This window comes from Pinus tabuliformis, chromosome 7 (assembly GCF_031772625.1).
Source record: "Pinus tabuliformis cultivar Carrire ecotype Pingquan chromosome 7, CPIR1, whole genome shotgun sequence".
Lineage (NCBI taxonomy): Eukaryota > Viridiplantae > Streptophyta > Pinopsida > Pinales > Pinaceae > Pinus > Pinus tabuliformis.
Genome location: NC_142293.1, coordinates 723,258,380 through 723,270,574, shown reverse-complemented (window position 1 = coordinate 723,270,574; position 12,195 = coordinate 723,258,380).

Below are 12,195 nucleotides of genomic sequence, written 5' to 3'. Positions count from 1 at the left end.
GATCACACACTTGAACACTTAGTGATACAACACCGACCATCCAAAACACATAAAAACATACTTCGCTTAATGCAACAACCCATTGTGGCAGCTTACGACAAGTGCAGATCCGATAACAGACTTTGGGAGGGTAAGGGCAACACTTGTTCAAGAGTGTGAAACATGTCTATGTGATGAGAACAACCCATTCTCACAAATCTTTCCCCTTGAAGCGCAAAAAACTTCCCTTTGCATGACAAGCGATAATCCCCATGCCCAAAGATGACACATACCATATAAAGATAAAAGTGTGAATGGATCTTAAGATCGAAGAGGGGAACTTGAGATCATTAGCTTACTGATAAGTGACTACGGAATGACCGATCATAGGATCCAAAGTAGGCTATGAAACTTGGGTGCAGGGAAAATGTTTGAAGGGCGTTGTAGCCGCTACAACAAAACTATTGATGAAAACCAAAAGAACTAGCATAAGGCTTTAATTTTTTCTCTATGGTTTGATAAGATTACTCACAAATCTTATTTAGGAACTTCTCCCTATTACTTAGTATATGAAAAAGAAGTTGTCTTGCCTCTTAATCTAGCTTTACCTTCGCTAGCATTAGTGCAATCCATTGAGGAACAACTCTGCTCTTCTTTACAATTAAGAATGTCTCAAATTATAAAGCTAGAAGAAGGAAGAGATAAAGCCAAACATACTCATACTCAACATCAACATACAATCAAGTCTTGGTTTGATGCAAGTTCCGTAAGCAACAAATTTTTTGAAATTGGTGACTTGGTTTTGAAATGGGATGAAGCGGATGAAGAAAAGGGAAAAACATACAAAGTTCCAAAAACTTTGGCTTGGCCCATTTCATATCGTTGAATAGCTAGGCCCATCAACTTTTATCCTCCAATATTATAGGGTAAGAGAGACCGTCTTCCCATAAATGCGCTAGTTTTAAAGAAATATTTTTCTTGAGAATCATATGTACATATCGTATTGGGTTCTTGAATAATAATCTTTTGACTTCGTATTGGGTTCTATCATCATTAAGATGGAATTTAAGAATTAAAGAAGAATTATTTACAAAGAAATTATCATATTGAAGTTTAGTATTGCATCTATTATAATCTCTGAAATCTTTATTTCCATCAACTTGTGAATTTTTCATGACTTGAAACATTAAAATATCTTATTGTCCTTTGATTTGTCATGTACAATTTCTTTTAAAAATAAATTCCATTTCAAAGTTTTAGCACCTTATGACTTCAATTGTCATCCATAACTCTTAGGAGTAGTTTTACTTCCCTATCCACTGATTTTACATTTTTTAGAGTGTAATTAAAAAATATTTAAACTTGAAGGATACAGGGTCTCATTATGAGCCAGCTTACCATGATCATTGAGAAATAATGATACTGATAATATCACAACTCGTCACCAAGCGAGGATAATGGCTTATGGTTGCAAAATTGTAAGCCAAGAGGTCTCATCACAAGTTGACTTGTTCAATATCATTATAACCTGTGAATGGCATTGTCAACATCTAGATACCAAACCAAGATAATGGATTTCAAGCAATTAAAAGAAAAGTTTTTCAATACCTCTAAGATTTATTATAGTGGATGGGATATTAGTATTACTCGGTGAAAATGGTAACCCTATCGAGGTTATGGACGTCTACTGGCAACAATGGCTCTACCAGTGGAAAGTAAGTTTATCTTAATGAAAAGCTTCAATAGTTCTTTATTTCTTATTTTCAACTGGTAAAATCATTGACAAAGATAACGTAATTTCTTATAAATAACAAGTTATGAAGTTTCCAAAATAATGAGTTGTGGTTTATTGAGAGTAATTTCAATCAATCTAAATTTCAACATTCTAATCGTTCTTAGTCTTATTCCTTTAGTTATTAAAAATTCATCTATTATAAGAGAGATAACGGTTTCGCCCAGTACCTCGCCAATTCTTGTAGCATTCAACAACCCCCATTTTTATACTTAGTTATCAATAAATAATTGGGACCCTTTACTTTTTATCTTTTAATTTATTTTAATAAAGTGTTTGATTTTAATAAAATTGGAACATATTTGAATTAGTTATGAGGTTTAATAAGCTTTAGGTATTATCCTTATCAGAATCACATATTGGAGCTACACTTTAAAATATCTTACGATAAACCAAAGCTCCGATGGGCCCTCCTATTGAAGTTTAATCTATATTGGAAGGTCTCTATTATAACTCTATTATATCTTAACTTTCCATTAAAGAATGTTATGATAAAGCTCCTCCCCGATGCCTAACTCCTTGATGTTTGCTTTATTAAAATAATCATATAAAAGGATCTTATTAATATTCATAAAAGGCATGTACGCTTTTACGTAAAGTAATATTATAATCATCTACTGGCCCCACAACTATTATTTATTATATTGACATAGTTCACATCATAAGTTCGATCACGTTGCACCTCCGATATCCTCTTCCTCCGTTATCTAATATCTTTGATATTTCCATCAGAACAATTTTATCGAAAGTATTTTATTAAAACCTCAGATATGAAACCCCTGATACAATTCTCTCGATATGCCTTGCACCTGTTTCATCAGATTTTTTTCATCTGATATCCTTCATGACCGTTATTATATCAAAACCTTTCCACATCGAATGTTTAGATTATCGTAACTCTCTAATACAGTCCTCCAATATATTTCTTTGATATAATTCCTTCGATGTGCAGCCATGGTAATCCCACGCGATTTCACACTCGCACACTTAATGTTTGATAATGGGGATTTATGATTTTTGAAATTTTCAATGCCTTCATTCATTCCGCCTCGATATTGTGAAGATTAACTTTAAAGAAAAGATTAGTATTGTATAATTACATTGTTTGCGCTAAGTCCCCTTTGAAGAGAAGTGTTCCACGTATCTTTGTGTTTTATATTCAGGCAAGCTTTGATTACCATAATAATGAAGAGATGTAGAAGGCATGAAAGGGCAAGAAGAAAATTGCAGCACAACAACAATCCGCCACTCCTTCTATTGAAAGTATTGAAGAAAAGATTGTTATGTTGGGTTGTTTTTTCAATATATTTTTTACTAAATATTATGGGAATTCTTCATGGGAAGAGATGTACAAATTCTTTGAAGATGAAGGACCTAGGGTTACTCAGAGAATAGTGACTGTTGATGATTCTACCCCAGTTTCAAATACAACCTTCAACAATGTGGCGAATTATTTTCTACACAGAATTGTAGCCAGACCAAGACTTATTCCCTATATCGATATGGTTCAGTGGGTGATGGATAATCTAAGTATTTATGATAGGTGAATTATTATGAACAAGCACACATTCATCGAGTCTTTTTCTAGTGAGGATTTGAGGAGGATGTATCATCTTCCTAAACCACAGTGCAAATATGATAAGGAATACATTGAGGAATTTCTTAAAGAGAATGGACATGCATCAGAGCCAATTAAAGGGTGGAGAAAGGACTCAAACAAACACAAGAAAGAAGATAGTGGTAAGTATGTTGTAGATTCTCTCGTTGGTCCTTATTCTCACATAATTGCTATGATGTGGAGGCTTCATGAACTCCCTAATGTACAAAAATTTCCTGACTAATGGGTACCTCTTATAGACATGGCTTCATAAGGGTTTATATTTGATTGGGCCACTATAATTTTAGATAATTTAGCTGCCCATATTTTAGCTTTTAGGAGTAAACACAAAGTTTCTGAGAATATAATCCTTCCTTTCTATATGAGTGCTTATATCATGGATGCATTATGTTTTTCTAAGGAATTTTCATCTATAGGATGGAAGTGGACTTTGAAAGACCCAACTCCTATTCATATCTACCATGATATTCTAAGGGACCCCAAATATCAACAACATTTCTATAAAATCTTCCATGGGGTCATGTTACTAACATATCAGGTTATCTTTCATAAAAGGGTTCCTCAGATGTCTCCAGAGGCTAAATCTAATGTTCTCCTACTAGGGAATTATTTTGGTGAAGAATCATTCACTTATATCAGGGTATATGGAAGTTTATCCAATCCTCATGCTTTACCTTTATTCATTCCTGATATATTTCTGACTAGAGAGATAGCCTATCAAACTGTGTGTGATGGTATTTCGAAAGTCTTGAAGGAATCACACAAAAAGATGCAGCCTTCCTTTCCAACCCAATTTGGTATATTTTCTTTAGATAATTATAATAATGCATTGATTGAAATAAAGGCTATTTAGGGTCTTGGTCTTCCTACTATACCCAACAGACAATATGATCCTAATCAAGTGGTTAAAAAGATTACAACTGCATCAAGTATCAGACAATTTGTTCATGATCCCGATAAGTTTGATGATTTATTTGAGGGAGATTCTCTTATTCGATGGTGGCACAAAGAGAAGAGTAATAATTAATCCCCGAGGAAATGAATAAGTTTACTCAATTCAAAGCCTCAAGGCTAGCAAACCTTCCTATGGATTCATTACAGATTCCTCAAGAGAAGACTGTTCATGATGATGTTGAAATTATTTGTACTACACAATATGTTGATCCTTCTCAACAAAGAGTAAAAATTGCATCTTCTTCTTCTTAGACAGAGGGATTTGTGCTTGATGCTAGGTTAGAAGAAATTTTGGAAGAATACAATCAAGCTTAATTTGAAGGTTGATGAGTCTTAGGCTGTTAAGACTCCTCCAAAAATGAAGGTTCAGGACACTCTAAAGAATCCTGAACAAACTTCGATAATAACAAAGGTTCCTAAGAAGCCTTTGGATGATAAATATGTAGAAATAATACCAACATTCCCTTCTTCCAAAGTTGTTTTAAGTATTGAGTAGATTCCTCCACTAGATATTTTCTACATCCCTCAACGCAAAGCTATAGTAAAGAGGGAGAGAAAGAAAAGAAAGCTCGACCAATCCCAAGAATTAGTTCATGGAAATGCATCTTTTGAAGTGTTATGGAAATGCTCCACAAAAATCCTACAGAGGAATTGGGTAGGCTTACTCAATTTACATATGCCTATGCCTCAACTACTGTTGATAAAGCCACAAAGGTTCAACAATTGCTAAAGGAGAAATAAGAGATAATTTCATCGTTAGAACAAAGCATTGAAACTGAAAAGAAAAAGATAACAAAACACTAGCATGGAAAGGTGACATAGCTTCAACACAAGTTCGACTCTCTCAGAGTGCAATATGATGTTGATACATAGGCTCGACATTCACAAATTCAAGAGCTGCAGAGAAGGATTGAACATCTGAGTCTCAATCCAAAATTGACTGAATTTAAGAAAGAGGCTAAAGAGTTGAGTACTCTTCTTGACCAACAACATATAGTCTTTTGCTAGAAATTGGCAATTATTCAAGATCAGTGCAAGATAACTGGCTCCCTGGTAGACCAACTATCAGATATTAAAAATTACTTTGAATATATAGAAGAGAAAAATGTTGGTTTCTCGACTTGGCAGGAAAGTGAAGATGGAAGATTAATCAATCTTCCTAAAATCAAAGAGTCCCATAAAGAGATTATTTTCAGAGAGTGGGAAATTCACATTAAGCAGGTGGAAGCAACCGTTTATCATGCCCACAATATTTCAAGTAATATAATTGAAGAAGTCAGTGATAATTTTCTCCAAGCTAATCTCATCTCGAGTTGTCCAGAGGGAACATTACCCTATATCAAATTGATGACTAAGACATGGAAAGAATCCTCCAAGAAATGAGCTAATATTATTGATCAACTAACCAAGACTAACTTAGAGAGTCATTGACAGTTCTTAGTGAGACCACACAGTTAGTGGCTTATGCTTCAATGCTTATCAAACACTACCACACAAATGCTTCCAACGGTGAGAGTGTTAGGATAATCTGACACATAGGATATAGTTAAGTTCAACTTGGTCTAGTATAGAGTTAGGTTAGAGTTAGGTAAAGTGTGTTTCTTTACCGTTCTACATTTTGTAACTTACAATCCGACGGTCACGATATTTAGTGATCCGACGTTCACTCTCACCTCGGTATTACCGACACTTGATCCGTGGCTTGACACTCGATTGGTCCATGAGTTCTATTTAAAGCGCATGGAGGTCATTGTTCGGGTAATCCGTGCATGAGAGAAGCTTATGTAAATTTTCATTCTTTGATTAATAAATTGCTTGTAGTACCCACGTTGGTACAGGCCGTGGACTGTTTCCTTCCTTGCACTTTGAGGGTTTTAAACCACGTCAAAAATACTGGTGTATTGATTTGAGATCTGGTTGTGAGCGGTATCCTTTTGGTGTTCTTTCTGAGGAACTTACCCTGTAAATTCCTACATGGTATCAGAGCTATTTGAGGGCCGCGTCCGTTGGTGATCCAAATCTGAAGCCGGTAGAAACTGCATGCGGCTGTCGTTTCCTAGATCTGCTGTTTCTGACTGCTTTCGGGCCGAGAGGACTGCTCTGTTGCGTTCAGAGCATCTGTTCCAGTGAGGAACCCCTTTCGTTTCACGCGAAAAGGTTTCCGGTAGCCCTAGCTGCGTCATTTTTCAGATCGGGAGGTATACAGTGTTTTTTTTGCAGTTTACTGTTATTTTCTCTCTGCTTATTTCGGTCTCAGTTTATTTAGCCTTTTTTTTTAACCGGATCTATACCTTTCATTTCTGCGTATGCTCTTTGCCTTGCGACTCTGTGCGATCTGGGCAAATCAGAAACAGAAAGGAAGGATTTTTCTCATGCGTATGCTCTTTTCCCTGCACCTTAGTGTGATCTTGGAAAATCAGAAACATTGAGAAAAATATTTAGTTTTTTCGGCTAAAGCTAACTTTGAGATTTTTTTTTAAAAATTTCTAGTTTTTTGGCTAAAGCTAACCTCAAGCCGCAAGTTTCGTTTTTCTTTGCATATTCGTTTTGGGTTTTGTGTTTTGTGTTTTGTAGGGAAAAAGAGCTTTCTCAAGGCAAGCACGCAAACCAAGGCCCCCCCCCCCCCCCCCCCCCCCCCCCTCTCTCTCTCTCTCTCTCTCTCTCTCTCTCTCAATTTTTTTGTATAGATCAATTGGTTCAAAGCTATTTTAAGAGAGTAGAGGTCTTGGTTCAAGTCTCCATTTTGTGGGGGCGGATTTTTTTTTCATTCCCGCACATTCGCGCACTTTGCCGGCAACGTCAACAATTTTTTTTTCAAAAAGCCATAACTTCTTCATCCGGAAGCCTTTTTCAGAGCCGTTTTTTTAAAACCGCCTATTTTTTCGAGATCTATCCATTGGAACACTTACTTTTAGCATCTTCAGCTTCAGTTTTTTTAAAAATGGAAAGTCCATGCCAAGTCATTCTTGACAGCACTAACTACTTCCAATGGGTAGCCTACATGGAAGATTTACTTAGAAGTAAAGGTCTCTTCAGAATAGCCACAGACCAAGAGAAGAAACCAAAAGATGAAGACAAGGTTGCAAAATGGGAAAATAGACAAGATCAAGCACGTGGTTTGATAGGGATGTCTATTTCTCCTGATCTTAGATTCCACATTGCAGACCTTGAGACTCCTCATGAAGCATTAGAAAAACTCGCTAAAGTTTTTGGGATTAAAAATGAAATAGAGCCCATCAACTTGAAAATGAGCTGCTTACTTTGGATCCTAATAATTTTTCTTGCATTGAAGATTTCTTGTCCAAATTCAAGACCCTTAGATATCTCTTGGAAGGTGTTAAAGTTAATAAAGAAGATGGTAACCTTATTATTTCCATCCTTACTAAGTTGGGACCAGCCTACTCTGTATTTGTTTCCACTTTCCATTCTACAAGGGAAGCTTTCATTTGTCAAGGAAAAGACTACAAGGCCCCTTCCTTTGACTCCTTTTGTGATTCCTTAATAAGAGAACAAGAAAAACTCTTACACCTTGGTCTTCTTAATCTTGGAAACTCTTCCACGAAAGGTTAGCCGCCCAGCAGCAACCAAATTCAAAGAATCCTAAGAAGTCATATCCTCAAAAGAATGGTCCTAAACCATCTCAGCCTCAAAATGAAAGATCATTTCAGCAAAATGATAAGACCAATAAAAACAAATGGAAGAAGACTGATAGACATTGTAACTTTTGTAATCGAGATGGCCACTTAGAATCTAAATGCTTTAAGAAGATGGAAGCCTTGGAAGCCGCAATGAAGAAACATAACATCCATGTGGAGCCTACTTCAACTTCAACTTCCGGAATGGCACTTTCTGCATGTCATTGTCAATCATCTCAGTCTGGTTATGCATTAAATGTATCTTCTTCTTCTTCTCATTCTCATGAGTGGCTCATTGATTCTGGAGCCTCTTGTCACATGGCCAAAAAACCAAGCCATGTTTTCTTCTTTAAATGATTGTAACACCAAAAATATATATGTTGGTGATGATAGATCTCTTAATGTTGTAGGGACTGGAACTGTTCATCTAGACAATGGTCAGTTTAATGATGTATTATGTGTTCCAACCTTATCCTGCAACCTTCTATCTGTCTATCAGATAACTCATTCAGGTGAAGGTAAAATTGTTGAATTTTCACCTCATGATGTTGTAATCAAGGATCTAAAAGATCCTAAACAGATTCTAGCTACTGGTCTTGCTGATGATTCCAAAAGGTTGTATAAGTTTCACAACTTTGGGTCATCAAATCTTCCCTCAGTATTTATTGCTCATAATGATGAAGTGAGCAAACTTTGGCATGAGCGATTTGGTCACTTAAACTATCGCTCCCTTCAGCATCTATGTAAAGAAAATATGGTGACAGGTCTTCCTATGGTATCTTGTAGAGATGGTGTTTGTTCCGGATGTGTACTCGGAAAACATCATCGGGACAGTTTTGACAAACGTGCCTCTTGGCACGCCTCAACCCCTTTACAGCTTGTGCACAATGATTTATGTGGTCCTCTTCCTGTTGCTTCATTCTCTGGCTGCAAGTACTTCTTAACTTTCATTGATGATTTCTCCAGACGCACTTGGGTATACTTCTTAAAACTCAAGAGCGAAGTATTTAACACCTTTTTGGCCTTCAAAGCCTTTGTTGAAAAACAATCTGGACATCAAATTCTTAAGCTAAGAACTGATAATGGTGGAGAATATGTTAAAAACACATTCATCAACTTTTGCATCGAAAATGGAATTCAAATGCAACATACTGTTCCATACACTCCACAACAAAATGGTGTAGCTGAAAGGAAAAATCGCACCTTAAAGGAAATGGCTAATTGTATGCTGCAATCTAAAGGACTCAGTCTTAGTTTTTGGGCCGAAGCAATTAATTGTGCAAATTATATAATCAATCGCACTCCTACTAAGGTTCTAGAGAATATCACTCCAGAAGAAGCTTGGAGTTCCATTAAACGAGATGTAAGTCACTTTCGTGTGTTTGGAAGTGAAGCATGGGCCCATATTCTAGATGAAAAGCATAAAGCTTTAGAACCTAAGAGTGAGAAATGTACTTTTGTTGGATATTCTGAAGATGTAAAAGGTTATAGACTTATTCCATTTAAGTCCAAAAATGTTATCATTAGAAGAGATGTAAAGTTTGATGAAAATAAATCGGCCTGCGAGCCTAGTCCGGCGGATGTGCCACCTCTTTCTATCTCTTCTACTTTTAAAAACATTTCTTCTTCAGATGATGAAAGCGAGGATGATAATCCCCCCCCACCTTCTCAGGATCCTCAACTTCCACGATGGGTCCGTGCTACTCGGGATGCAGCAGGTGATCTTTCCGGTGATCCTACAGATCAGCGACGTACACGTTCTCAGTTTGAAAGAGCCTCTTCTTTACTGGCTCAAGCTCCAGTAAATCATGATCCTGACACTTTTGTAGAATCTTCAGGCCATCCACATTGGGAAGCAGCTATGAATGAAGAATATCATTCATTGATGACAAATGATACATGGGATCTTGTTCCTCTACCAAAGGGACGCAAACTTGTTAGATGTAAATGGGTTTACAGAACCAAGTATGGACCAGATGGGAAAGTTGATAAACATAAAGCTCGTCTCGTTGCTAAGGGCTTTTCACAGGTTGAAGGCATTGACTACACTGAAACCTTCTCCCCTGTTGCCAAAATGAACTCTATCCGCCTTGTTCTTTCCCTTGCTGCCTCTTTAAAATGGGAAGTCCATCAGATGGATGTTAAATCTGCCTTCTTGCATGGGGACTTGCAGGAAGAAATCTATATGGAACAACCCATTGGCTTCATACAAACAACTCCAGCCTGGTTTGTCGACTTAAGAAATCCCTTTATGGCCTCAAGCAAGCTCCTCGGGCTTGGTATGCCAAAATGGATAGCTTTCTTTTAGAATCTGGCTTTTCTAGGTGTCATTCTGACAATACTGTCTACACCAAGAAAGTGGGCAACTCTCTTATCATCCTTGTTCTTTATGTTGATGATATTATTCTTACTGGTAGTGATCCCAACCTTATAAACCATGTGAAGTCCAGCCTTAAAAAGAAATTTGAAATGACAGACTTAGGACACTTACACTATTTTCTCGGTCTTCAAGTCTTGCAATCCCAGGAGGGTATTTTCCTTTCCCAGTCCAAGTATGCTTGTGATATTCTTCGTCATTTTCACATGGAAGACTGTAAGCCAGCCCCTTCTCCCTTTCAGTCTGGAGTCAAAATTTCAGTCTCTTGTACTTCTCCTGAAGTTGATGCTACCTTATACCGTCAACTTGTCAGAAAACTCTTGTATTTAACCCATACTCGTCCTGATCTTTCCTTTGCTGTTGGCCTTGTTGCTCGTTTTATGCAAAACCCCCGTGAAAGTCATTGGAAAGCAGCTAAAAGAATACTTCGTTATGTTCGAGGTACAGTACAGTTTGGGATTCATTACAGTGCCAAAGCAGCTCCTCTGTTAGTTGGTTTCACTGATTCTGATTGGGCTGGTGACCCTGATGATCGGAAGTCTACTGCCGGTTATGTCTTCACTCTTGGTTCAGGACCTATTACATGGGCTTGTAAGAAACAGGCTGCCATTTCTCTTTCGTCAGCAGAAGCAGAGTATCGTGGTGCCGTGGAAGCTAGTAAGGAGCCTTGTGGCTTCGTCAGATCCTATCAGAGTTTGGCTTTGAGCAGTAGCATCCAACCACACTTTGGTGTGATAATCAAAGTGCCATTCAGCTATGCAAAGATCCAGTCAGCATCAGCGCATCAAACACATTGAACTACACATGCACTTCATCAGAAAGCTCATTCATGACCATGTTCTTGAAGTGCAATATTGTCCAACAGATGATCAGGTTGCAGACATCTTCACAAAGGCTCTCACAGAGGCGAAGTTCACTAAACTTCGATATATGCTTGGAGTTCAGGAAGTTGTCACTAAGGGGGGATAGGCTCTAGTGCCTCCTTCCTTCTCCTATTGTGTCATATTTGTAAATCCTTCAATCCTATCCCAAGTTGTTCTTAAGGGGGATGTTAGGATATTCCGACACATAATATAGTTAAGTTCAACTTGGTCTAGTATAGAGTTAGGTTAGAGTTAGGTAAAGTGTGTTTTCTTTACCGTTGTACATTTTGTAACTTACAATCTGACGGTCACGATATGTAGTGATCCGACGGTTCACTCTCACCTCGGTATTACCGACACTTGATCCGTGGCTTGACACCCGATTGGTCCATGAGTTCTATTTAAAGCGCATGGAGGGTCATTGTTCGGGTAATCCGTGCATGAGAGAAGCTTATGTAAATTTTCATTCTTTGATTAATAAATTGCCTGTAGTACCCACGTTGGGACAGGCCGTGGACTGTTTCCCTCCTTGCACTTTGAGGGTTTTAACCACGTCAAAAATACTGGTGTATTGATTTGAGATCTGGTTGTGAGCGGTGTCCTTTTGGTGTTCTTTCTGAGGAACTTACCATGTAAATTCCTACAGAGAGATGTGATCTTCACGAGCTAGATGCAAATACAACCCAAGTCTCCACCTGAATTGAAGAATTTGACTTATATCTATGATTTGCAACAGCACATTAGAGGATAGTCTTCCTCCCAAGCACAGACAATATGTTGTAATTGATTCCAAATATGTTCCTTTTAGTTAATTTTATTTGAGATCACTTGAAGTTGTTATTGTATTTTCTATCTTTATCTTTTGTTATGAAACTATAAATCCCCTCTCTCAGATAGGAGAAAGGGTTTTGAATTTTTGAAAGAGAAAGCTTAAGATGCACTATTGTAACTAAGGTTTTTCTTAATATCAAGTTGAA